The following is a 27,271-nucleotide window of genomic DNA, read 5'->3' as shown; positions in this document are numbered from 1 at the left end:
CTTTCTGACAGCTTTGAAGAGAGTAGTGGTTCTCCCAGCATGCAGCTGGAGATCTGAGAATGGACAGAATGCCTCCTCAAGTGGGTCCCTGACCCCCGAGTAGCCTAACTGGGAGGCACCCCCCAGTAGGGGCAGACTGACTCCTCACATGGCCGGGTACTCCTCTGAGACAAAACTTCCAGAGGAACATCAGGCAGCAACATTTCCTGTTCACAAATATCCGCTGTTCTGTAGCCTCCGCTGCTGATACCCAGGCAAACAGGGTCTGGAGTGGACCTCCAGCAAACTCCAACAGACCTGCAGCTGAGGGTCTTGACTGTTAGAAGGAAAACTAACAAACAAAAAGGACATCCACACCAAAAACCCATCTGTATGTCACCATCTTCAAAGACCAAAGGTAGATAAAACCACAAAGATGGGGAAAACACAGAACAGAAAAACTGGAAACTCTAAAAATCAGAGCACCTCTCCTCCTCCAAAGGAATACAGCTCCTCACCAGCAATGGAACAAAGCTGGACAGAGAATGACTTTGAAGAGTTGAGACAAGAAGGCTTCAGATGATCAAACTACTCCAAGCTAAATGAGGAAGTTCGAACCCATGGCAAAGAAGTTAAAAACCTTGAAAAAAAAATTAGATGAATGGTTAACTAGAATAACCAATGCAGAGAACTCCTTAAAAGACCTGATGGAGCTGAAAACAAGGCATGAGAACTACGTGACGAATGCACAAGCCTCAGTAGCCGATTCGATCAACTGGAAGAAAGGGCATCAGTGATGGAAGATGAAATGAATGAAATGAAGTGAGAAGAGAAGTTTAGAGAAAAAGGAATAAAAAGAAATGAACAAAGCCTCCAAGAAATATGGGACTATGTGAAAAGACCAAATCTACGTCTGATTGGTGTACCTGAAAGTGACGGGGAGAATGGAACCAAGTTGGAAAACACTCTGCAAGATATTATCCAGGAGAACTTGCCGAAACCAGCAAGGCAGGCCAACATTCAAATTCAGGAAGTACAGAGACCACCACAAAGATACTCCTCGAGAAGAGCAACTCCAAGACACATAATTGTCAGAGTCACCAAAGTTGAAATGAAGGAAAAAATGTTAAGGGCAGCCAGAGAGAAAGGTCGGGTTACCCACAAAGGGACACCTATCAGACTAACAGCTGATCTCTAGGCAGAAACTCTACAAGCCAGAAGAGAGTGGGGGCCAATATTCAACATTCTTAAAGAAAAGAATTTTCAACCCAGAATTTCATATCCAGCCAAACTAAGCTTCAGTAGTGAAGGACAAATAAAATCCTTTACAGACAAGCAAATGCTGAGAGATTTTGTCACCACCAGGCCTGCCCTACAAGAGCTCCTGAAGGAAGCACTAAACATGGGAAGGAATAACCAGTACTAGCCCCTGCAAAAACATGCCAAATTGTAAAGACCATTGAGGCTAGAAAGAAACTGCAACAGCTAACGGGCAAAATAACCAACTAACGTCATAATGACAGGATCAAATTCACAGATAACAATATTAACCTTAAATGTAAATGGGCTAAATGCTACAATTAAAAGACACATACTGGCAAATTGGATAAAGACTCAAGACCGTCAGTGTGCTGTATTCCGGAAACCCATCTCACATGCAGAGACACACATAGGCTCAAAATAAAGGGAAGGAAGAAGATCTACCAAGGAAATGGAAAACAAAAAAAGGCAGGGGTTGCAATCCTAGTCTCTGAAAAAGCAGACTTTAAACCAACAATGATCAAAAGAGACAAAGAAGGCCATTACATAATGGTAAAGGGATCAATTCAACAAGAAGAGCTAACTATCCTAAATATATATGCACCCAATACAGGAGCACCCAGATGCATAAAGCAAGTACTTAGAGACCTAGAAAGAGACTTAGAGTCCCACACAATAATAACTAGACTTTAACACCCCGCTGTCAACATTAGACAGATCAACGAGACAGAAAGTTAACAAGGATACCCAGGAATTGAACTCAGCTCTGAACCAAGCGGACCTAATAGACATCTACAGAACTCTCCACCCCAAATCAACAGAATATACATTCTTCTCAGCACCACACCACACTTACTCCAAAACTGACCAAAACTGGAAGTAAAGCACTCCTCAGCAAATGTGAAAGAACAGAAATTATAACAAACTGTATCACAGACCACAGTGCAATCAAACTAGAACTCAGGATTAAGAAACTCACTCAAAACCACTCGACTACATGGAAACTGAACAAGCTGCTCCTGAATGACTACTGGGTACATAATGAAATGAAGGCAGAAATAAAGATGTTCTTTGAAACCAACGAGAACAAAGACACAACATACCAGAATCTCTGGGACACATTCAAAGCAGTGTGTAGAGGGAAATTTATAGCACTAAATACCCACTAGAGAAAGCAGGAAAGATCTAAAACTGACACCCTAACACTGCAATTAAAAGAACTAGAGAAGCAAGAGCAAACACATTGAAAAGCCAGCAGAAGGCAAGAAATAACTAAAATCAGAGCAGAACTGAAGGAAATAAGAGACACAAAAAACCCTTCAAAAAATTAGTGAATCCAGGAGCTGGTTTTTTGAAAAGATCAACAAAATCGATAGACTGCTAGCAAGACTAATAAAGAAGAAAAGAGAGAAGAATCAAATAGACGCAATAAAAAATGATAAAGGGGATATCACCACCAATCCCACAGAAATACAAAGTACCATCAGAGAATACTATAAACACTTCTATGCAAATAAACTAGAAAATCTAGAAGAAATGGATAAATTCCTCGACAAATACACCCTCCCAAGACTAAACCAGGAAGAAGTTGAATCTCTGAATAGACCAATAACAGGCTCTGAAATTGTCCAGGACCAGATGGATTCACAGCCGAATTCTACCAGAGGTACAAGGAGGAGCTGGTACCATTCCTTCTGAAACTATTCCAATCAATAGAAAAAGAGGGAATCCTCCCTAACTCATTTTATGAGGCCAGCATTGTCCTGATACCAAAGCCTGGCAGAGACACAACAAAAAAAGAGAATTTTAGACCAACATCCCTGATGAACATTGATACAAAAATCCTCAAAAAAATACTGGCAAACCGAATCCAGCAGCACATCAAAAAGCTTGTCTACCATGATCAAGTGGGCTTCATCCCTGGGATGCAAGCCTGGTTCAACATAAGCAAATCAATAAACATAATCCATCATATAAACAGAAACAACGACAAAAACCATGTGATTATCTGAATAGATGCAGAAAAGGCCTTTGACAAAATTCAACAGCCCTTCATGCTAAAAACTCTGAATAATTTAGGTATTGATGGGACGTATCTCAAAATAATAAGAGTTATCTATGACAAACCCACAGCCAATATCATACTGAATGGGCAAAAACTGGAAGCATTCCCTTTGAAAACTGGCACAAGACAGGCTGCCCTCTCTCAGCACTCCTATTCAACATAGTGTTGGAAGTTCTGGCCAAGGCAATCAGGCAGGAGAAGAAAATAAAGGGTATTCAATTAGGAAAAGAGGAAGTCAATTGTTCCTGTTTGCAGATGACATGATTGTATATCTAGAAAACCCCATTATCTCAGCCCAAAATCTCCTTAAGCTGATAGGCAACATCAGCAAAGTCTCAGGATACAAAATCAATGTGCAAAAATCACAAGCATTCTTACACACCAATAACAGACAGAGAGCCAAATCATGAGTGAACTCCCATTCACAATTGCTTCAAAGAGAATAAAATACCTAGGAATCCAACTTACAAGGGATGTGAAGGACCTCTTCAAGGAGAACTACAAACCGCTGCTCAATGAAATAAAAGAGGATAGAAACAAATGGAAGAACATTCCATGCTCATGGGTAGGACGAATCAATATCGTGAAAATGGCCACACTGCCCAAGGTCATTTAGAGATTCAATGTCATCCCCATCAAGCTACCAATGACTTTCTTCACAGAATTGGAAAAACTACTTTAAAGTTCATATGGAACCAAAAAAGAGCCCACATTGCCAAGTCAATCCTAAGCCAAAAGAACAAAGCTGGAGGCATCACTCTACCTGACTTCAAACTATACTACAAGGCTACAGTAACCAAAACAGCATGGTACTGGTACCAAAACAGAGATATAGACCAATGGAAGAGAACAGAGCCCTCAGAAATAATGCCGGATATCTACCACCAATATAGATGTGCAAAAATCACATGATCTTTGACAAACCTGACAAAAACAAGAAATGGGGAAAGGATTCCCTATTTAATAAATGGTGCTGGGAAAACTGGCTAGCCATGTGTAGAAAGCTGAAACTGGATCCCTTCCTTACACCTTATACAAAAATTAATTCAAGATGGATTAAAGACTTACATGTCAGACTTAAAACCATAAAAACCCTAGAAGAAAACCTAGGCAATACCATTCAGGACATAGGCGTGGGCAAGGACTTCATGTCTAAAACACCAGAAGCAATGGCAACAAAAGCCAAAATTGACAAATGGGATCTAATTAAACTAAAGAGCTTCTGCACAGCAAGAGAAACTACCATCAGAGTGAACAGGCAACCTACAGAATGGGAGAAAATTTTTGCAGTCTACTCATCTTACAAAGGGCTAATATCCAGAATCTACAATAAACTCAAACAAATTTACAAGAAAAAAACAAACAACCCTATCAAAAAGTGGGCAAAGGATATGAACAGACACTTCTCAAAAGAAGACATTTAAGCACCCAAAAGACACATGACAAAATGCTCATCATCACTGGCCATCAGAGAAATGCAAATCAAAACCACAATGAGATACCATCTCACACCAGTTAGAACAGCGATCATTAAAAAGTCAGGAAACAACAGGTGCTGGAGAGGATGTGGAGAAACAGGAACACTTTTACACTGTTGGTGGGACTGTAAACTAGTTCAACCATTGTGGAAGTCAGTGTGGCGATTCCTCAGGGATCTAGAACTAGAAATACCATTTGACCCAGCCATCCCATTACTGGGTATATACCCAAAGGACTATAAATCATGCTGCTATAAAGACACATGCACACGTATGTTTATTGTGGCACTATTCACAATAGCAAAGACTTGGAACCAAGCCAAATGTCCAACAATGATAGACTGGATTAAGAAAATGTGGCACATATACACCATGGAATACTATGCAGCCATAAAAAATGATGAGTTCATGTCCTTTGTAGGGACATGGATGAAGCTGGAAACTATCATTCTGAGCAAACTATTGCAAGGACAAAAAACCAAACACCGCATGCTCTCACTCATAGGTGGGAACTGAACAATGAGAACACATGGACACAGGAAGGGAAACATCACACACCAGGGCCTGTTGTGGGGTGGGGGGAGGGGGGAGGGATAGCATTAGGAGATATACCTATTGTTAAATGACGAGTTACTGGGTCCAGCACACCAAATGGCACATGTATACATATGTAACTAACCTGCACGTTATGCACATGTACCCTAAAACTTAAAGTATAATAAAAAAATTTTTTTAAAAGTATGAATGATTCGGTGAAAAATCTTCCTCCCTATGCCTGCTCTAGTTCCCATTCCTGGAAGCAAACAGTGCTTTTATTTGCTCATGTATCCTTCAAGAGATGCTTTATGCACATGGAAATAAATACACAGATATAGTCCCAATGTTATTGTGTAAGAAGAATGATGTCATAAGGAATTTATGAAGCCTGAAATCTGTCTTAATAGAAATATATCCTGGGTAAGTAAGCTTCTCTATTTTTAATGTTCCCAAAAAGAAGGAACGCCATCAATCATTCTATAATTACTGAGTTCCTACTATGTGTAAGGCACCATGCCAGATGCTGTTTGTACTGTCAAGTTGCCTTTACAATTTTTCATACTTATGTCTTGTTGATTCAGATCTGTCCTCGAACATTCCTATCTCAGAAAGACCTTCCTTGACCCCCCTACTTGAAAGCAGCTGTCCCTTGCCCTGTCAACTCTATCACATCCCCGTGCTTTATTTCTTCTATGGCTAAGGGGATTCTACAATTTCTCACTATGTCTTCCTTTTGAGGTGAAAGGGAGTGCTGTTATCATTACAGAAGGATAACAGGGGTAAATTGGCAATGTGACCTGGGATAGTTGGACACCCTCTTCACAACATTTATCATTTTATTGCATTTAGCATTCCAAGATAATGGACATTATTTTGTCCCCTTATTTATTTACTTGTATGTTCCATGAAGCAGGAACTTTTCTTGTTATAGGAATCCATCACCCAGAAGAGTTCTTGACACAAAATAAGTAGGTTCTTAATAAATATTGGTTGACTGAATGGATGACCCAAGCATGCCCCACATTCTGTGGTAGAACTGAGCATCCTTTGGTTGGCACTGGTAAATTGAAAAGCCATGAAGGCACATTTGCTCAGAGTACTCTTTCCCTAAGCAGAGGGGAAAAAGGAGCCAACTTTTAATATTCAGATTTTGATTTGCAGTGTTTTCCATGAAGACATGAGTCTGGTAGATGGGTACTAGCAACATCAACTGTTTTGTTACTTGCAAGGAGACTAAGGTGCTGTGGTCTCCAAGATAGGCCTGGTCTAAAGAGCAGACCAGTGGGATGTGAATGGTTATAGCCCAGTTGGATCTGGTGGTCGGTTAGTCCATAGGGAGACCTGTCTCCAAGCAATGGAACAGCTGAATCTGCATGACTTAGTTCATAGGCCAAAAAGGAGGAGCAGCTTTTAAGTGGCCTGCCATGTAGGCCCATTCAATTCCCAAGGAGGTGGGAAGCCAGTGGAATACAAAGGAAAAAACACCTTTCTGTGTCTGGAAAGTCGCGAGTCTGATCACGCATATGTACATTTCACACACACACACACACACACACACACACACACACACACACACACACACTCACACTATCAGAATCCAAGGGCTCCAAGAGTCTGTTCTGGTAGAGAAGTCTAACATAATTCTCTACCACCGTACCTAAAACCAGACCAATCTTTTAAATCAGGGACCTGGGTTTTAGTGGCTTAGTAGCTCATTTTAAGTTTTCCTTCTCCTTCCAAACAGAGAGACCTGTGTCCTGTGTTATGCTGATCTATGGGAGAATTCCTGTAGAAGGAAGGGGCTGAAACATTGGCCTAAGGTTATTAAACAGAGCTTTCATAATAAATATGTTGATACCATTTCTGAAAGATTTGCATATTTCTCTATCACATATTGTTCAATTTTATTAGAGGAAATCATTCTGGTATCCTGTTGGAATTGTTGAATTTTGGGGTATTATCTTAAGCTCCATGATTTTAATGCTGTGGCAACTGAGACTCAGATTGAAAAACTTGCCTTCCTTGACATTAACTGAGATAAGCTCCTGTTTTCAGAAGTTAGAACCTCTTCTGATATTTGACTTTAGGCATGTGTTTTTAAAATGACAGTTGGATACGGCTGAGAGCTCAGTTGATAAAGCTGTGAAGCAACTTGGGACACATGTTTAACCAAATAAAATTATTTTCCCCAGCTCATGCTGTGCTGACAGCTTCCAAAAACTGTGTTCACCTTCATTCTCTCCTCATAAAAAGGGGCTACAGGTATTTTTAAACCTGGGGTTTGAGGAAGAGAATGTTAATTATAAGTCTAGATTAGTTGAATGTATTCAAGAATTTGCCAGACTGCATATGAATACTTGTGGAGTGTAAGTGAAACAAAAATGAGGCCTTTGGTGATCTATTATCTATCGATCTATATCTATCTATCTTTCATCCCAGATTGGTTTTAGAATGAGAAGAAAAAAAGTGCTTTTTCTCATTTCTTACTCTTACACAATGAAGTGGTTAACAAAATTGATACAGAGTGGCAACTTTAATGATCATTCTGTTGCAAACAACTACAAGTCCAAACAAATATCAGCACAAAGAAAATCTCTATTCTGTGTAGCAAAATGTTGGTCAGACTTTCGCCAATGAGCCACCTATTTAAAAAGGACTTGATATTGACAAACATCTCTGATCAGTCTTTGACGTTTATAGTAACAAGCTATAACGTTATCTCCTACCACCTTTCTGTTTAGGCCCCAATATGAAATGCGTATGAATGTTATAATTTTGTATAACTCCAGGAGAAACATCCAACAATATTTTTCACCTTTTTTTCCTAGTAGTGAAAAAATCCAAAGATAATAGCTATATTTATGGATTCTGCTCTTTGTTGAACACAGTGCTTTACAGATAACATCTGGTGACAAGCCATCACTCTTCCTATTTTATGTAATGAGGAAACTTAAATACAGAGTCTTTAAGGACCTATTCAGTCACACAAATACTGAGAAAATTCTATGCTAATAATCCTATCTGCAGGTCACATCGGCACTTACTTTCAATAATCAGCGTAGGGCTGATCAATTGCATTATTCTACTACATACGACTTCTTGTTTTAGAATCAAAGAATGTCATGCCTATAAGCCACCAGAAATGCCTGGACTACCTATTCGAAAACTTTCATCTTCATTCTTCTTAGAGACATTATGTCGTCATCACCTGCTGCCACTAGATGGTGCTTGTCATTGAAACAAAGGTCCTTCCTCCTTTCTGTTTTCTTTAGATGCCTATTAGGACCTTGGATGATACGAAAGAAATTTGATTAATAAGCTAAGTACTGGGCTGGTATTCTAAGAGGTCCTTTAGTACAGAGAGTTGTTGATTAAAAAGTAAATCATTATCAGTAAAGCTTACTTACACCATTTTTCTAATTCTATCAGTTTTTCTGCTCATTCTTGTCACCAAGCCGTGTGAACCCCAAGAGAAAAAGAACTAATAAATCTTTCTTTGTGCTTATGAGAATCAAGAGACATAGCACAAGTTTTAGGAGAGGTGAACAAAAATCTCAGGATTCATTGTTATCACCCGGAAAAGCAATCGAAAGTGATCACATGCAGAGTTTATAAGAAAAATTAATCAATGACCTTTCAAAGGAAAACACACATATATCTCAACTACTGGACACTAATCAATAGGAAAGTAAATAGAACACACTCTTTTAATTGTGGGATAGCAAACATCAAGTAATGAAAATGATAACAGAGGTTGTCAACGCTTTGCCAAAGACTCTTTCTCATTAATTTAAGACACATACCAAATCTCACCTCCATAGTACTCTCATTGTCTCCCTGCCTCCCAGCCCACAAACCAACTTTATGCTCCTTTTAGGGTAAATTCTTGCCAATCTTTGTACTGAAATGCCTTCAGGAGTTACCTATTTAACTTACGTGAAGGAGAGTTTGATATATTTTGCAGCAGAATGCTTGAAAAATGTGTTTCTTGGACTTTTTCTTTCTTATTCACCAACACTGAGTGTTCATGGCTGCTTCACGATTATAATGAGAAATTGCCAGCTATGTTGAAATACATAATCCACAGTGTGAAAAACTGCTGAACAGCAGTGGCAAATTTTTAATACAAAAGTGACTTCCCTTTGCCTGTTAGCTTACTTTGCGGTTGCTGATTCTTGCTAACTGCCTGCTCAGGGAGTGAAAGTTAATTTTAACATTAGCCTAGAAACAGAATATCATCATTTAGGTGAAAACTTTAAAGCTAAATTTTTGTTTTATCTTTGGTTTTGAGTTTCCCATGAAAAATTCCCAGTGATATAATATCACTGCACTGGGTTATGTAGAATGTGTGAACATATATGTGAGCCAGATGTGACAACAGACACATGACAGTACATTTTAATTTCAGACATCAGATTGGGGTGGTTCCTTGTGCCTTCTGAGCATTAACGAAGGATTTTAAAGATACAAACTTTTTAAAAGACACAAGCTCCATTCCTGCTTTCCAAGCACTGGTGAGGCACCATGGATCTCTGGATCTCTTCCAGTTTGGAATACTAGAAAGAAAAGCCTCTGTCCTCAAATTATTTACTCCCTACCCTCATTTTTTTTCCCTTGGAGGTCCTATTAGCTATGGCTTTGTATTGGAGAAAGACTGGGAACCAGGAGCAGCTGGTATGTGAAATTATTTCTCTTGAGCTTTATGCATTTTGGTGGCTACTGTTGAAAACACAGTTTGGTCAGTGATGTCCACACATACATTACATATAATATGTATTACTAGAAAATGATATACACTTGCATGATATACCATGTGGTTGTAATCCATTAAGTGACTACTCTCTAGCAGTACCCAGAACAATAGACGGTGTGTCTGTGCTGACAGTCTGTTCATATCTTAATGGTTTACTTATGATTCAATCCTTTACCGATGGCAATGGTGCTGGATCATTGATATATTATTTGCTTGGCAAAGAGTACTTGAACCTCATTATTAGACTTAGGAACAGAATAAATACAAATAATCACTTTGCTAAGGCTGTTTTCCTAACTCCCAAGGAAGACAGAAAGGCATCAGTGACATAAGTGAAGGACACAGTTGACAACCACGTTATCTTCAAACATCTTTTGTTAAAGGTGAACAATTACTTAATACTGTGTTATGGCAGCACTCTATACGCCCCAAGTTTTATAAAGTAGAGTCAAGAGTGATCTGAGCTGGGAAACGCATGCAATTTTAGTTCTGCATGGAAGCACAGGCTCTCCCCACTGGGGAACTCTTCTGAGTAGGACAAAAAGCTGGACCTAGGACCCAGCCCAGGGCGTGAGAGAGAAGGAACCCGGGAGGCAAGACCGGCCGGTCCGGAGCCGGGTCCTCCGCCAGCTCCGGGCGGGCGCTGCGCGAAAAGCCCAAGCCCCCGGCGGAGGCGGCGCGGCTCGAGGCCCCTCCCCGCCGCCGATGCCCGGGCGGCTGACGCCGAGGAGCGGCCCGGAGCGGTGGGGGCCGGGCTGGCGGGCGCGAGCGAGCGAGGGCAGGGCAGGGGGCCGGCCGAGGCCACTTACGGCTTTAAATATGGATCGCAGGCTCGCGCTCGCGGCACAGCCTCCGCCGCGGCCGCCTTCCGTGAGCCCCCGCACCCCGGCTTGCTCCCGAGGGGCGCCTGGGCTGGGCTCCACTGCTGCAGCGTTAGTTAGTAGCAGGAACATCAGAGATCCCCATAAATATGCAGGAGCGGCAGGAGGCAAAGTAGAGTAGACGCCCGCGCTCTTACACACTCGCCCGCCGCGCACCACACGGGCGGTGTAGACATCCCCCCCGCGCCACCTTTCCCCCTTCCTCGCGGGCCGTTCAGGTTCCAGTCCTGCCTGCTCCGAAGACCTTCCCGCCTCAGCGCCTTTGCCCCGCTCTCCCGCGCTCGCCTCTCTCCGGGGCGCGCACCCACCCAGGCGGCAAAGTTGTGACTACTTGGGCGCGGGTGACTGGCGCCCCGCTCGCTCCGCGCCCGGCGCAGACAACTTCCCGCGGCTCGGCCCCGCCGCCTCCCGGGCTCGCGCCTCCAGGGATTCCGCGGCCCCCCAGCCTCCAACCCCGGCGGCGCGCCGGGCAGCGCTTCGGTGGCGGCGGCGGCCGCGGTGGCAGCGAAGGCGGCGGCGGCGGCGGCAGTGGCCGCTGCAGCCCCACACTCCGCCGCCAAACTGGAGGAGCGACGGAAGCCGGACCCCAGGAGGTGAGCGCCTGGCCCCGGCAGCTGCCGGGAGGGTCGATGGGGTCCCTCGCTCCAAGGCGGAGGCGGGCGCGGGCCTGGGGGCCGATTCCGTAGGGCGCGCAGGCGGCCTCAGCGCGCTCCTGGGAGGGAGAGAGAGGTCAGTTGCGGGCCGGGCATCCCCTGAGCTGGGCGCGGGCAGTGTGTGGAGGCTGCTTCCGCGGAAAAGTACTTTTTTTTTCCTTCTTAGGGTTTAGAGGAAGAGTTTGGGTGGTCTGCTTCTCCCTCACTGCTAAGTCCCCTGCGCGCAACTGGGCGTCTTTACGAGGACTGCGGGGCCAGTTCTGCGGCGGGCTGGCCTCGGGCTCAGTGACACGTGTGTTGCTGTGAGCCTGGGTGGTCGCGCTGTGACCAGGCACCTGCTTGAGAGGAACACATCCCCAAACCCATCACAGGCGGAGATTTGGGGACTCTCGGTGCTACTGAGGCCGCGGCCCCCACTTCACTGCCAGCTCCAGGACGGAGCATTTACATCTCTCCCTGGCACGCCGAAGGCGGGGGGTGAGTCAGGCAGATTCTCTGCAAGTGGCACACACACATTTATTTGCAATGGATTTGGATAGGGGAGGCAGAGGTTAAACTGGAATTTCTCTTGGCCAGCGACAGCGGAGCTCTTCCTCAGGTACTGGGCAGCATGTGCGTCTTGGCAAAGAGAGGTGATTTCTTTTTTCATAAGTGCATTTTACTCAGCCGTTGCCAGTCCGTTAATAAGTCACCAGAGGAAGGCAGGAGCTGGGAACTACATCAGCAAACCTCAGCAAGCACCATAAAGACAAAAGTTTTTATAGAACAAAAAGAAAAACTTGAACTTGACGTGAAAGATGGAGGAAGCAGTTCTACCTCGGTTCTGTCACTTTTTTCAGCGCCCTGTAAAACTGTTTTTTCTACCCTTCTTTCCCTCTCAAGACCCTACCTTCTCAGCATGATTGATCGCAGCAAGCTCTTTCCAACTTGACACTGAAGAGCAGCGACCCCTTTGGCTTACCCTCCCCATTTCTTTTCCTGGTTCGCTTCAGTGCCCTGGAAAGTTGCTCCTAATGAGAAATCAAGAACACTGGGCTGTACTAAATGCTCATTGTCTCAAATCCTGGAATAGTTCCTTTCCTAAGAGACACTGTATTGTACTGTATTTCTCTTTTTTTCTTGTATCTTGGGACTTGGAGTTGTAATACTACCTGAATTAAATTAATTTAAGTGTACATTGCTCATTTAGGCTTTTTTTATTCCATTGTGATTTGAGTAGATTCGTCAATGCCATTAGAACAATATTCAGTAGCTTTTTATAGCCAATGTAATGTCTTTTGAAAACGTTTATGACTACAGCTCTCTTTCTTGTGTCTATCATATTAGCATGTAAATAATTTACATGGTCATTTTAGTACTTAAACTGAAGATATTAGTATAACTTCATTCAAAGGAAGTGTGCCTGTTTATTTTTCTATAGCTTTTATAGCTGAGAAAAAACTTTTACTTTCATTTTAAAGTTAAAAGTACTGATAGGATTCTGGTCTTTGTGGTAGATCTTGAAATTGAATGATTTGTTTTAACTGTATCCCACACTGTCAAGTAAGATGACACAGAAACTCTCATATATGTAGATGGAGACAGGAAAGCAGTACCACTGCATTATGAGCTGTTGAGGCAGAGAACATTTGTAGGAGTGGGGGTGACAAGGACAAGATGGGATATTTTGATAGTCCCAGGCATGTTAAAAAAACTGAAAACTAAGAAGCCCCCAACATGTTGGATTTCAGTGTACTTCAGAGTGAGAGTTTTGGTGCCATTTGCTCTTTTGGGGTCATTTCTGGAGACTGAAAAACATACATTAGACACCTTACCCAATGAGATTGACAGAATGTACTCTCAGTTTAGATTAATGTATTTCTTTTAGTTCACGTAGTCAACATTAAATAATTTTAGATGTTTGAATGTTAGTACTATGATTTCAGTCTTCTGAATGATTAAGAGACATTTTGGATTTACAAAAATGTTGTGTGAAAGAAATAAAGGCAATCAGATTTAGAGGAATAATGCGATAGAAATCGGGTAACCTTTGGGACAACTTCCAGTAGGCCCTGATGGTAATCTCATTTTTCGCTGAGTGCTGGCAGGTACAGTTTTGAGGTTCTGATCCCTTGTTCTGATAACAAGAGTGATATCTGGCCATAGCTTACATCTTAAAGGAAAAGACAACACTTAAAGAAATGCACAGTAGCTGGTGAATCATGTAAATAAACAGGATTCCTTGCCTGCCTCTGAGAGCGCTGTAGACCTCATATGAGGACTGCTATTGTTAGAGGAGAAGCGTCCTGAGAGACTCTGCTGGACTTAAGTGTGGCGAGATACATATCTGTTTCTTGGAGTTTCTTTGTGTTTATTTAAAATAATATGAATGAAATCTAAGAGTGGAGTTGATAGATAAGATTGGGAGTGGAAAGAACAAACTGAGAAGAGGAAAATCTAATGATTAAAATTTCTAAGTGGTTTTTTCTTGATTGCTAAATGGAAGGAATCAGAATGCATTATTTGATGGGACAAAGGAAGCTATAAGCAGAACATGGATCTCAGTTGATGCTGTTTCCAAGGACAACCTGTGACTTATGAAATTTATGTATTTTTATGGAGTCATTTAGCAAAATGGATAAAGAACATCCAGGAAGCTAGTAAGACTTTACAAAACTGGATCTTACTATTTTTACATAACGTAGGAATCTTAGAGGAAAGGAGAAATAAAGTTTTATTTGAGGTCAGCTAAGTTGTATTCCAAATACATTTTGCCTTTCTCCCACTATTTAAACTGTTGATACGTTTGGGTCACAAAAATGGAAAATATGCTGCTGCTGTTCTGACATGAGGATGATCTTTTTATCTTCAGTAATGCACACCTTTGGTTATTTTTCCAGCAATAGGGATGGATTCCCCTTTACTCAGTTCTGTCTAATGTATGTTTACACACACACACACACACACACACACACACAGAGACACAACCCATTTGTAGAGGTGGCTGATTTAATTTTGTCGGAAGCCATATTAACTACTTTCATAATACTTCTGTGGCAGTGGCTTTGATTGCATTTGGTAGTCTCAGCAGTGCAATGACATTTCTAACAAGACATTGAAAATACAATGAGAGCCAGGTGCAGTGGTCCCAGATACTCTGGAGGCTGAGTTGGGAGGATCACTTAACCATAGGAGTTCGAGGCTGTCATGTGCTATAAAATTGTGCCTATAAAATTGCTATTAAATTGTGCCTGTGAATAGCTACTGCACCTCAGCCTGGGCAACATAGGGAGATCCTGTCTCTAAAAAATGAAAAAGTGTATAAATGCTAATGGCTTTATTTACTTGCTGTGGCAAAGGAGAGATAACACTTTTTCTTCCAATCTTCCTAATGATGCCAATAATTTTATTCCTTAATGATAATGTCTTACTTGATGCTGAATATAGACGGTTCCAGACTGATTATGTTCGAGTTAAAATTTTTCAGAATTACAATGGTGTGAAAGCATTCACATTCAGTAGAATCTATACTTCGAGTACTGATAACAACATTCTGTTTTTCGCTTTCAGTACAGTATTCAATTAATTACATGAGATATCCAATAGTTTATTTGTAAAATAGGTTAGGCTTTGTGTTAGATGATTTTGCCTAGTAGGCGAATGTAAATATTCTGAACACATTTAAGGTAGCTTAGGCTGAGCTATGATGTTTGGTAGGTTAGGTGTATTAGACACATTTTTGACTTGCAATATTTTCAATTTATGATGGGCTTATCAGGACATAACCCACCGTACGTTTAGGAGCCTCTGTATTGGAAAAAGATAGTGGTAGAAACAGTAATGTTGAAACTATGTGCCTCTGTAGTTGTTTGTGTAAACCAAAACATCATCTTGTTCCTCTTTCCTGAAAACTAAGTAAATATAAGGGATTGTTATGCTTATTGAGATGAAGAGGAAACTATGATAGAGAACTCTGTATGCTTTTCTTAAACTTAGCTGCAAATTATTGCTGGAGGTAGGAATGAGTATTTTAATCTTTTGACTGGTGATACATGTTTGTCGAATGACTGTCAGTGAATGGGTGAATGTCCTTTAGTCACAGCAGAAGATACTAAAGCAGATAAAAGTTTATCCTGTTTTAAAGTGATGGTTTCCATTTTCTGTTGGTAATTCCGCTCAGTAGCAGTGCACACCTGCCGCAACTTTATTTCAGGTTCTGCGATCCAGGGAGTATTTCATGAGAGAAGAATTTTCAGTTTGGGTGTACCAGTTTTAGCTACCATCTTGAGAGCTAACTTTCGTTTTTCATGTAGAATGAACATAGAAAGAAATTAAGTGAAATTAGGATGTTAAAGGAAATAACCACCAACTGATATTTTGGAGTTTTGTATTTTTACTTTGTGGATAATTGTGTGGAAAAGGTATACTCCTTGACTCGAATTTAACTCGAATTTCTGTATTAAAAACCTTAAGAAAGTTTTAAATAATACTCCTAGTATGTTTTTTTGGGGATTAAAAAAATCAGTATGAATAAAAATACAAAATGAGAAAGGAGTATGTTATGTTTAACACCCCTATAATATTCAATGAGTGACACAACTAGAAAAATTTCTTAATATATTGAAGACATCTTATTTAAGAAGAAAGTGGTGATTTCTTTTTTTAAAGTATATTCACTGATTAATATTCTTCTTAATACTATTTGCAAGTAAGTAAACTTGTGGGATATGGACTTCTATGTTAGTTAATTCTAGCTTTGGCCTGGAGATCTAATATTCACTGATAAGATCTAGTAACAACTTCATCTATTTGAAACTCATACATTTGGCATGTTCCCCAGCAAAAAAGCCTCTGAGCAGGCAGAATAGAGGGTAAAAAAATAAATACATTAAAAATAATTCACTTTACTCCTAGGACATCCCTCAGAGTCAGTTTACTTTTAATACACATACTGTTCTATGATTGATTAGAAAGTTTTTCATCCCATAGCAAACAGTAAACTACAAAGTAGAAGACTAAAATGGGCTTTATTGGCAAATACATAGAAAACATTGAAAAGTGCCTGAAAACAGCGTGGTAGTAAAGGAAGAGGTAGACAGAAGTAAGAGCTAAAGCAAGCACAGTAGTTGAGGACTATGGAGATGTGGACTCTGATAGCGTCACTTCATTACAGCCCCTTCTCCCTCCCCCACTTTCTCCACTCTTCCTTCTTTTCCCCTCCCCTCTTCTTTCTGTTAAGTTTTTATTGAAATACATATGGTCAGAAAATTGTATGTCATCATACCATCAGTAGACAGCTCAGCGATTTACCTAAGTGAACATGTCCATGTAACCAGTGCCAAGACCAAAATACAGACCATTGCTGGCATCCAGAAGCCTCCTCTAACTCCCTCTTCAAGTCATTACTTCCCCTCAAGGTAACCGCTCTCCTAATTTGTGAGACAATGGTTACTTTCACCTATCATTGAACTTTCTATCAGTTAATTACATGGTATGTATTCTTGTGTGTGACTTCTTTTGCTCAACATTATGTTGTGAGATTCATTCTTGATTTGTGTGAAGCATCAGTTTATTCTCATTGCTACATAGTGTTCCACTTTATAAGAATGCCACAGTACATTTATCCATTTTGTTCTTGATTTACTAATTTTGTTTGGGTTGTTTCCAGTTTTTGGCTATTATGAATAGTGATGCTATGAGCATTCTTACATATGTCTTTTGGTGAACATGTTGCCCTGTCTGTCGCCCAGGCTGGAGTGCGGTGGCCTGATCTCGGCTCACTGCAAGCTCCACCTCCCAGGTTCACGCCATTCTCCTGCCTCAGCCTCCCCAGTAGCTGGGACTACAGGTGTCTGCCACCACGCCCAGCTAATTTTTTGTATTTTTAGTAGAGATGGGGTTTCACCGTGTTAGCCAGGATGGTCTCGATCTCCTGATCTCGTGATCCGCCTGCCTTGGCCTCCCAAAGTGCTGGGATTACAGGCGTGAGCCACCGCGCCCGGCCCACGTGGGAATTTCAGTTGTGTGTTTTCCCAGTTTAATTGATGGGACGGTTTTAGTAGATAGTGCCTTCCTTCAGAATTGGTACTAATTCACATTCCTACCAGCACTGTGTGAGAGTATCATCTACACCACATCCTTACAAAAGGGGTTTTGTATGTCTTTTTTTAAAACCATTCTATCGGAACTGTAGTTGTATCACACTGTAGTTTTAATTTGCATTTCTAAGAATACCTTGTCTATCTTTTCATATGATTATTGTCTACACTTTTTTGTAAAGTACTTGTTCATGTTTTTTGCTCATGAAATTTTTATCCAGTATCTTTTCTCAAGTAAGGAAGATTTTAATACTTGGAGAGTTAAGTTCTTTTATTTGTGTAGAAGACTCAGCTAACCAGGCAAACTCATTCACCAATGCTTCCATCTAATAAGTAAATTCATGAGATAAAGAGATTACAAACATTTTGAACTTGTAAAGATGATAGTCTGGATCTTCGAAACTTTATCCCTAAAAAACAAAAATCCCAAACCAAAACAATATTAAATAACTTTAATACAGCACTCAGAAACATGCAGAACTTGTCCTCAATGCTTTACATAAAAGTAGAGCATCTGGTAATGTTGTATTGCCCAATGACCAATGGAGGTTTGTATTTGGAAGGTATGAATTGGACATCCAGCTCTCTTACTTATTAGTTGTTTGATTTTGAGAATTAAAAAAATCATCTGTATCTTTTTTCATTATTAAAATAATCATAAAACCCCATTCACAGAGGAGTTATGAGGAACAGATAAAGTGATCTTTATGAAATCTTGTTCAGCACTGTAAATGGCCATACATGTTAGTTATTATTATTGTTATTGTATTCTTTAACATTCCTTATTCTTGAGTTGAATTATGCCAGCACTGAGAACAGTTTCTGGCATATTAATAAATGTTTATTGGCTGAATGAATGAACACATTTAAGTATCTTTCTTAAACCGTTACTGAGTAACTCAAGCTGTGCTTTATATATTTTTTTTTCTCTAGGACTTTTACTTTTTATTGCTAAAGCTGAGTTGGATCCAAGGTTCATCAAGCATCATATTGAAAAATTGAGTCTAATAGCCAGCAGTTTGCGATCACCCATTTCTATATAGTTCATATTGAATTTATGCCTCCAAGTAACACACACGACTTGGAGAACCCTTGAAAATGATTACACTGCTCTTCACTCCATGAGTGATCCCCAAAGCTTACACACTGAATATTTTTAGCTTCTATAATTAGAATGGCCACAAATTTCCAGATTTAAAATATTACAGTGGGTTCTCCAGTGCTAATACTTTGGAAACCATGTTTTGTGTAAAATTGAACATTCAAGGATGAACAATAGCTGAAAACTGGAGCTTTTATAGTACCTTTTCAGCTTAATATGAATAAGGTGTTTCACAGATATGTTGATTATAATATGAAAGCAAACAGCATACACCTTATATACATTTGTGTAAAGCAACAATTCTTAACCCTTTGATAGGTCTGATTTTCAGCTGTTGGCTTGATGTTGTGACTCTCTTTATTCAAAAAGTGGTTTGGAGGCATATCATTTTTATTTTTAAATTAAATAAAATTAAAATTTGTATGATTTTTGTTTTGGGGAATTACATGATCTTCCTTTAAATAATAGTAGGCATGCCTTTGAAAAATCAGGCTTGCAGCAGAAGAAACTTGGATTTCTATATAGAAATCTAGTTAGATTTTCTTACCCAAAGACTGATGTTCTTTTCCTTTTTTCCTGTATTGGAGTTTTTTGTTTTGTTTTTTTTTTTTTTTTTTAAGAGCTTATAGGGGTCTTGGTTGTTTGCTGCCATCATTTAAGTATAGCTGTTCTGTGGTACTCAGAATACTGAGCATGTAACATTTTACTTCAGAATAACATAAGTCAGTCTGCATTTTATAAGGACGTTTACATATTAGGTAGTATACCTCGTGTGCTTGATGCAAATGTGGCCAATTTAGTGTGATTTAGTGGAAAATGGAATCATCTGGTATAGTAAACAGCTTTTGTTTTCTGTTACAGACATAATGTTAGGAAAATTGAAATAAATACAAAGGGTAGTTATGGTGAACCCTGTTAAACTACTGTTTTAAAAACAGTGAATTTCAGAAAAATCTCATCTGTTCTGAGTGATTTCATTCCTTTGAGAAGTTAAACTGGCTCTTTTTAAAACAAATGCATCCAGGCGTGCCTGGTTATTGCTTTATTTAAAGCTGGAAGCAAGGCTTCTTTCGGTTTACTTGACACATGGGATTTAAAAAACAAGGGTATACTACGGATTTAGGGAAGGATACCTGTTTAACAAATAGGATTATGACAATTAAACTGTCTAAACTGATCTCCCAAGGGAATGGTATTAGCTCTTCCATTTCTTGTGCTCTTCAGCATGGAAATCTGTTGGCCTTATTGAAATATTCCTAATGTCTCTAATACAAACCAGGTTTTTGCACCTTCTACCCCAGAAGGATCAGGAATGAAGCCCTGAAAGTGATATTTGGTGAAATATGTTTTGTTCTGAGTGAGTAATCAGTGGGACCATCAGTTAGACTGAAAGTTTCATGGGATCTTGAGTGTTGATGGCTGCACTCCTGAAACTCTCTCGAGTATTGCGTGACCACAGCTGCAGTGCGACATCACAGTTGAACTGCTTCACAAATTCCTTCGATTCCTTTGACCTCTGGAGACTCTGTCCTTAGGAATGTGAGATGAGCACTCACGATGTTAGCAGAGAGTAGGGCCTCATGGTAGGGACTTTGCTAAAGTACTGATTACAATTGCTTTGGAAAATGGCTGAGCATTAACGACTAAGCAGAAACACGCAGCTCACACATTTGCACTTTCATAAGTTGAGCTCCTTTGCCAGGGAAAAGGGAGAAGGCGGATAGGAAATGTCTCAAAAGATTTAGATAAACTAGATTAGATAATTTCTCTTGAAAAATATATTAAGAAATGAAATAAAAACACCACTCCAAAAGCATCAGAAGAAAAGATAGTTCAAACACTTACCTATTTTTATTGCCAAAACCTTAGGCAGTGAATTCTACAGTTGAATTGATCACTTTATTGCTTACTGCTTTGCACTGCTGTTTAATTGTTTCATATGTATTCATGTTGTCTACACAATATACTTCCCCATGGTCCTCATAGTGGCCAGAAAATGCTTATTTAATGGAGGGATACTTAATATTTTTAAAATGTGTACTGGCTGGGTGCGGTGGCTCACGCCTGTAATCCCAGCTACTTGGGAGGCTGAGGCAGGAGAATCGCTGGAACCTGGGAGGCAGAGGCTGCAGTGAGCCGAGATTGCACCACCGTACTCCAGCCTGGCAGATAGAGCAAGACTCCGTCTCCAAAAAAAAAAAAAAAAAAAAAATGCAGACAGACCAGAGATGCCAAATCATCTTATCCAACTTTATTTAAACTGTATTTCCGGCTGGGCGTGGTGGCTCATGCATATAATCCCAGCACTTTGGGAGGCCAAGGTGGGTGGATTGTTTGAGGTCAGGAGTTCAAGACCAGTCTGAACAACATGGCGAAACCCCATCTCTACTAAAAATACAAAAATTACCCAGGCATGGTGGTGGGTGCCTGTAATCCCAGCTACTTGGGAGGCTGAGATGGGAGAATTGCTTGAACCCAGTAGGTGGGGGTTGCAGTGAGCTGAGGTAGCACCACTGCACTCCAGCCTGGGCGACAGAGCGAGATTCCGTCTCAAAAAACAAAAACAAAACTGTATTTCTTCTGGAGATATTCCTCCAGTGCAGTAGCTGTGATCATTGTTATTAGGCTTTTTACATACTTTTTGTGAAATTCGTTGTAATGAAGTTTGGAACCCATATCTTTGGGGATGAATCTTTGTTATTATGGTTTGTGATGTGTTATAGTTTCTTGGAAAAGTTAATTAACTTATTTTGATATGACTGTATTTGATCAGTTCTTTGAGTTGGATACATTTTACTTATTGATTATTTGAGATTAAAAATGAATTGTTAGCACTTTTATCAATAACTTTTTGTTTTTAAACACAGACTCACTAGAAGTTGCAAAAATATAGTGCAGAGAGTTTTTCTGTACGCTTTACTTAGCTTCCCCCAATGAACACCACTTTAAAGATGCCTAAAAAGGCCTTTACCTAATGGGTGCAGCACACCAACATGGCACATGTATACGTGTGTGACAAACCTGCACGTTGTGCACATGTACCCTAGAACTTAAAGTATAATAAAAAAAAAAGATTTATAAGGAATTGCAATTTTTATGCTTGTTCTGAAGAAATATGTATTTATTAATCACTGATTATATGTGTAACCACAGATTATAAAAAATAGAATTAGAGACACCTACTAACTCTCTATTTTTGGGGGTTGTGGGTTTCTGTTGGAAAAGGTGCTCATGTGGCAGGCAAGAAGGAAGAGTCATTCATTCACTTATTTATTCATATCTCTGTGAATTTGGTGTTTGCCTCATTCAAATCATTTTAAAAATATTGATCATATTGATTACATTGAGCTAAGAGTTTGAAGTCCAAATGTTGTTCCTATAAAATCTTTGGAAAATATAATGCAAATAAAAGTGAATGAGAGTAGAACTTCTTTATGGTACAGGTATTAGGGCAGCATGATAACACTGGATTTTATGTAAAGGTGAGAGAATATCATTGTTCTATATATCTCTGTTGGTGCATGTCATTACCTTACAATATATGTGAAAGCACAATATATTGAGACATTTTAGAACAGATGTTTCATTTATTACATATGCATAATATTTCCAGTGAAATCTCAGTGTTTCACTACTCTTTAATATATTGATAAATATTACACTTGAACATGCATTTGAGTTCAATTATCTCTTAATAGGAATATTTAAATGCTGTATTTCTATGTTTGTCCATGTATCTGAACTTCATGCAGTCTTGTCTAGAATATTCCTTTGAGGGTGTGTTCTTGCACCTCAGAGCAGATGTAACTGGGAAGGGTCTAGAGAAACGCACTGCATGTCATGAGAATGGAGGAGTTTCTTTAAGAGAACACACAGAAAGTTATTTGAATGCTTATGGTCTTGAACAATGAAGTGTCAAGTCTGAAAGGAGACCTCACCAAAGCCTGTAATGTCATGAACACTTTCCCCAAATCCAAGAATATCAGAACTAGGAGCTATAAGAGAGAAATAGGCTGCGTGCCTCATGCCTGTAATCCTTGTGCTTTAGGAGGCTGAGGCAGGAGGATTGCTTGAGGCCAGGAGTTTGAGACCAGCCTGGGCAGCATAGTGAGACCCTGTCTCTACAAAGTAAAAAATAATAAAAAAATACATAACTGAGAGAAGTAGGTTTAGCTTAAATTTTTAAAAAGTTTAAGTTTATACAGTGGGTATTTATGTGAGCAGATTTTTTACCACAAGAGGAAAAACTGGATACTCTAACAGGAGAAGGTCCAGAGCAAATCACTGGGTGCATTAAGTATTTATACAATTTAAAAGAGAAGATGGACATTTGGTAAATAGACCTAATCTTTTGGGTGGTTATTCTCTCCTTACTCAGGACTTTACCCAGGATTATCCTCTTTTCACAGAACTTTCTTCAAGTCACTTATCATTTTGTAGAATAATTTCCTGTTCTTTGATGTCATCAGGTGTCACTGAAAGTTTGTCTAGAGGATTGTGGGTCTGACCACACATGACAGTTCCTATAAAGTTTCCTGGCCTCAACATGTCTTATCTCAGCGCTTGACCTTGACTAGAAGGCACTAGTATAAATGCGTTGTTACATTTGAGGTTATAAAATAAGCACTTAGACTTCCTTATACAATTTCTGTGAAACAAGTCCACACCTTGCTACTGATAACATGAAATTGGATGTTATTTCTGAATTGAAACCAACATTTTTGGTTTGGGGTTTATTTGGTATAATCTCACTAATCTGAAAAAGTTTACTTTTCCAAATAAATGCAATGTATTTTATTTTGGGCGAGTTTAAAAATCATCATCTTGGATAGCTTTTTTAAATGTAATACTATGTATGCAAATTAAAGAGCTTGGAAAGTCTGGTGCCATGTATTCCTGTTTGGCCTATAGCTTTTAGCTTCTGGGATAGATGGATTCTACCACATGGGCTTGAACAACACAGTATCCTTTTTTATTTTTATTTTTATTTTTTGAGACGGAGTCTCGCTTTGTTGCCCAGGCTGGAGTGCAGTGGCGCGATCTCGGCTCACTGCAACCTCCACCTCCTAGGTTCAGGCAGTTCTCCTGCTTCTGCCTCCTGAGTAGCTGGGACTACAGGAGCGTGCCACCATGCCTGGCTAAGTTTTGAATTTTTAGTAGAGATGGAGTTTCACCATGTTGGCTAGGCTGGTCTCGAACCCCTGACCTCAGGTGATCCGCCTGCCTCAGCTTCCCAAAGTGCTGGGATTACAGGCGTGAACCACTGTGCCCAGCCCACAGAGTCTTTTATATAAAAACCAGAACAGCAGAAAAAAGCAGGTTAGAGCATGTGGCCCAGGCTGCTACTTGAGTTGACAGCTGATGGAATAACTTCTTAGTTCTGTAGAGAAAGTTAGGATTTAGTCCTTAGGTAAGTGTCTGGGGATGTGGGATCTGACAGAACCCCTATGGCTTAGGGAGCAATGGTGGGATGATGTGAAAGCCTTAGTAGGTACTATGCAGGGTCTGTGGAATCAAGGAAGAGGAAATCATATTTTGAGGAGGCTGATTATGAGAAACTGTGAACCTGTCTGCTTAAATTACAAGAGTGGCCTGTTTATCTGCTGTCAACAGAGTATGAAGTAGTCACTTTAATTGAATTTTCTGATAATTGAAGCTTACTAATTAAGTGTCTAAACTAAAATTATCTTAAAATATCTACTGATGTACATCATTTAAAAATGAATTGCACACATTTCTATTCTGTTTCAACATATTGAATATAATTTTCCCTCTTGTTCATCTGTTGATATTCATTATATAATTCAGACGTGGTCTCAGGTCTGGAGACATGTGAAGTTATTGCTCCTACACCGAGTGTTTCCATGTCATTATGCCTTAATGCTTATTTAGACACAGCTATGACACCCTCTTTACAACATAAAAGATAAACAAAAGGATGTATAAATGTATCCTGGGCTGGAAAGTGTCATTATTGACTGGCCATTGGCCATCAGCAAAGGGGCCTGAGTGGAAGGATATGAAAAGATGGGTGTAATGTAGATGACGGGTTGATGGGTGCAGCAAACCACCATGGCAGGTGTATACCTATGTAACAAACCTGCAGGTTCTGCACATGTGTCCCAGAACTTAAAGTATAGTTAAAAAAAAAAAAAAAAAAAGAAAGGATAGGTGGTGAGCACAGCCCACGAATACCTGGGGGGGCTTTGAGAAGGTTGCTGAGATCCAGTAATCATGTGGCAAATTTCAGTTATTTTTATTGAGACCTCTTGACTCAATAGGCTGTTGAGATCATTGGAAATGCCCATCAAAGTTGTTTTCCGAATCCTCCGTGACTTTCAGGGTTTCCCTGTGCGAGTTAAGAGCATGAGCTCTGGAGCCAGAGAGCCCAGGCTTGAATCCTGTCTCTACCGTTGTCTTAGGCTGAGTTCCCTGTGAAACAGTTTCTGAGATTGTGCAAGAAGTTTACTGGGACTTGTACTGAGGAACGCTACCTGTTGGGGGAGTTAAGGAAGTTGGACTGGGAAGAGGGAGGAGCTGAAGAGCAAGAATAACAGAGGCCTCCGCTGATCCCATCAGGAGCTCTGGAGCTGGGGAGAGAGACCCTTTAGAGTTGCCCCCAGATAAGGAAGCCAGGCCTTTTTATCCCACAGCAACTGGTCGTGATATATGGGCTGCCTCTGGAGAGGGGTGTGACCTTGGGTCAGATGGCTGTCTTTGGCTAAGGTAATTTCTAGAACAAGGTTTTGCTGAGCGTTATCAACCAACACTCCACGAGCTGGGGAAGCACCTCTGTTCTGAAGGGGAGATCTGGGCCGCACAACACAGCACCAAAGACTTCGTGCCTTGTGACGGGGGACTCTGTGCTTCCAAGTTCTTTATCCCAACCTTCTTTAATTCCTAGGGTTTACGTAAGTTAATGAATGTGAAATGCTTAGAAAAATGCATAGCATGTAAGGCCGGGCGTGGTGGCTCACGCTTGTAATCCCAGCACTTTGGGAGGCCGAGGCGGGCGGATCACGAGGTCAGCAGATCGAGACCACGGTGAAACCCCGTCTCTACTAAAAAATACAAAAAATTAGCCGGGCGCGGTGGCGGGCGCCTGTAGTCCCAGCTACTCGGAGGCTGAGGCAGGAGAATGGCGTGAACCCGGGAGGCGGAGCTTGCAGTGAGCGGAGATTGCGCCACTGCACTCCAGCCCGGGCGACAGAGCGAGACTCTGTCTCAAAAAAAAAAAAAAAAAAAAAAAAAAAAAAGAAAAATGCATAGCATGTAGTCAGTATGGTTTAGGTGTTTGTTATTATGATCATACCTGACTTTATCAGCCCTACCTCTTATACTGTGGTTCTTCTAATATGCTGTGAGTCTGAAAGCTGCTAATACTCTCCTTATTAATTTTTTAAAATTTTCTTTGCAAGAGGAAAGCATCTGACAATATTTTAGTAAGAAATGATGTAACGTATAATGTGTTTTAGTACCATTTGTGTTTTTAATTTTTACCAGAAGAAAGATGCAAAAGAAGTAATTACTGATGATGACATTTGAAGGATTTGGACATATGGTGGCTAAAAGTTTTAGGAGTATGTGTGTATTAGTTGTTGGCCTCTCTCAAAGTAACTTAGATGAGCAACTTCTGAGTTAACAGAGAGTTCACTGCTGTTGAGTTGGAGACTGGTGTGATAAGAGCAGTTCGTAACCGGGCGTTAGTATCCAGCTGAGAAGCTCCTCAAAGTGTTTGTCTTCACCTATCCCATCACTGTAGGCCTAGATATAAACATCAAAACATATAACCAATACATATAGCATTGACAGTTGAATTGCTGTATTTCTTAAACATTTCAGAATCATTTGTTTCAGTATTTAAATTCCATAAATACAGAGCAAATCACCTGGAATGTTTTAGAAATTTGGTTTTGATTCAAAGTAATGTTCTCATGGAGATTCAGTCTCTGCCAATTCATTTCTCATTCACTTTAGGACATGGCTAATTCCCTTGGACAGTTTTTATCTCCTTCATATTCATATGGGTGGAAAACATTTTATTTGAAATGACTCACCCTTCTCCCACCTCCCCAAATATGGCAACTATGTTGTGTTGTTTATTTTTAAGGGACTATCTAATTGCACCGTTAACATTAAAGCAGAGATGGTTAAAAATGTATGCCACAAAACACTCTTTTAAAATATCAAGTGTGAACATTTCTTCTGTTTGTACCAGTAATCCATTATTTGTATACCCTAATAAAGCCAGCAGAGTGGAGGAGGAAATAATACAGCACCTTCTTTGAAAATTTTTTTAAAAAAGAGGGCTTCCTTGAATCCATTTTCCTCCCCAGTTTTAATTTAAATTGCTTGTACTTATTCTCCATTTCTTTTAAAAAATGAGATTGTTAGAAATGAACCATGGAAAATAATGTATCTCCATATTTATTATATGATGATCTGTAGAAAATGAGGATTACATGGAATACATAGTAAGCATCAAG

General features: G+C 40.2%; 1 protein-coding gene across 4 annotated transcripts in view; it reads left to right on the top strand.

The window, feature by feature from the left end:
- The window catches only part of SLC4A4 (solute carrier family 4 member 4), a 491,407-nt gene that overhangs the window by 101,487 nt on the left and 362,649 nt on the right, over window positions 1–27,271 (top strand). Inside the window, exon 1 of one of the 4 annotated variants that reach the window (XM_055297382.2) lies at window positions 10,819–11,546. The exons of the other annotated variants lie outside the window; for them this stretch is intronic. The gene's annotated coding sequence lies outside the window, so the exon portion shown is untranslated. Of the gene's footprint in view, window positions 1–10,818; window positions 11,547–27,271 lie in introns of those variants that run through there. 4 annotated transcript variants of the gene reach the window in all.

Source organism: Symphalangus syndactylus, chromosome 10 (assembly GCF_028878055.3).
Source record: "Symphalangus syndactylus isolate Jambi chromosome 10, NHGRI_mSymSyn1-v2.1_pri, whole genome shotgun sequence".
NCBI lineage: Eukaryota > Metazoa > Chordata > Mammalia > Primates > Hylobatidae > Symphalangus > Symphalangus syndactylus.
The sequence above is the reverse complement of the archived record's forward strand: the minus strand, read 5'-3'. Positions and strand labels throughout refer to the sequence as shown.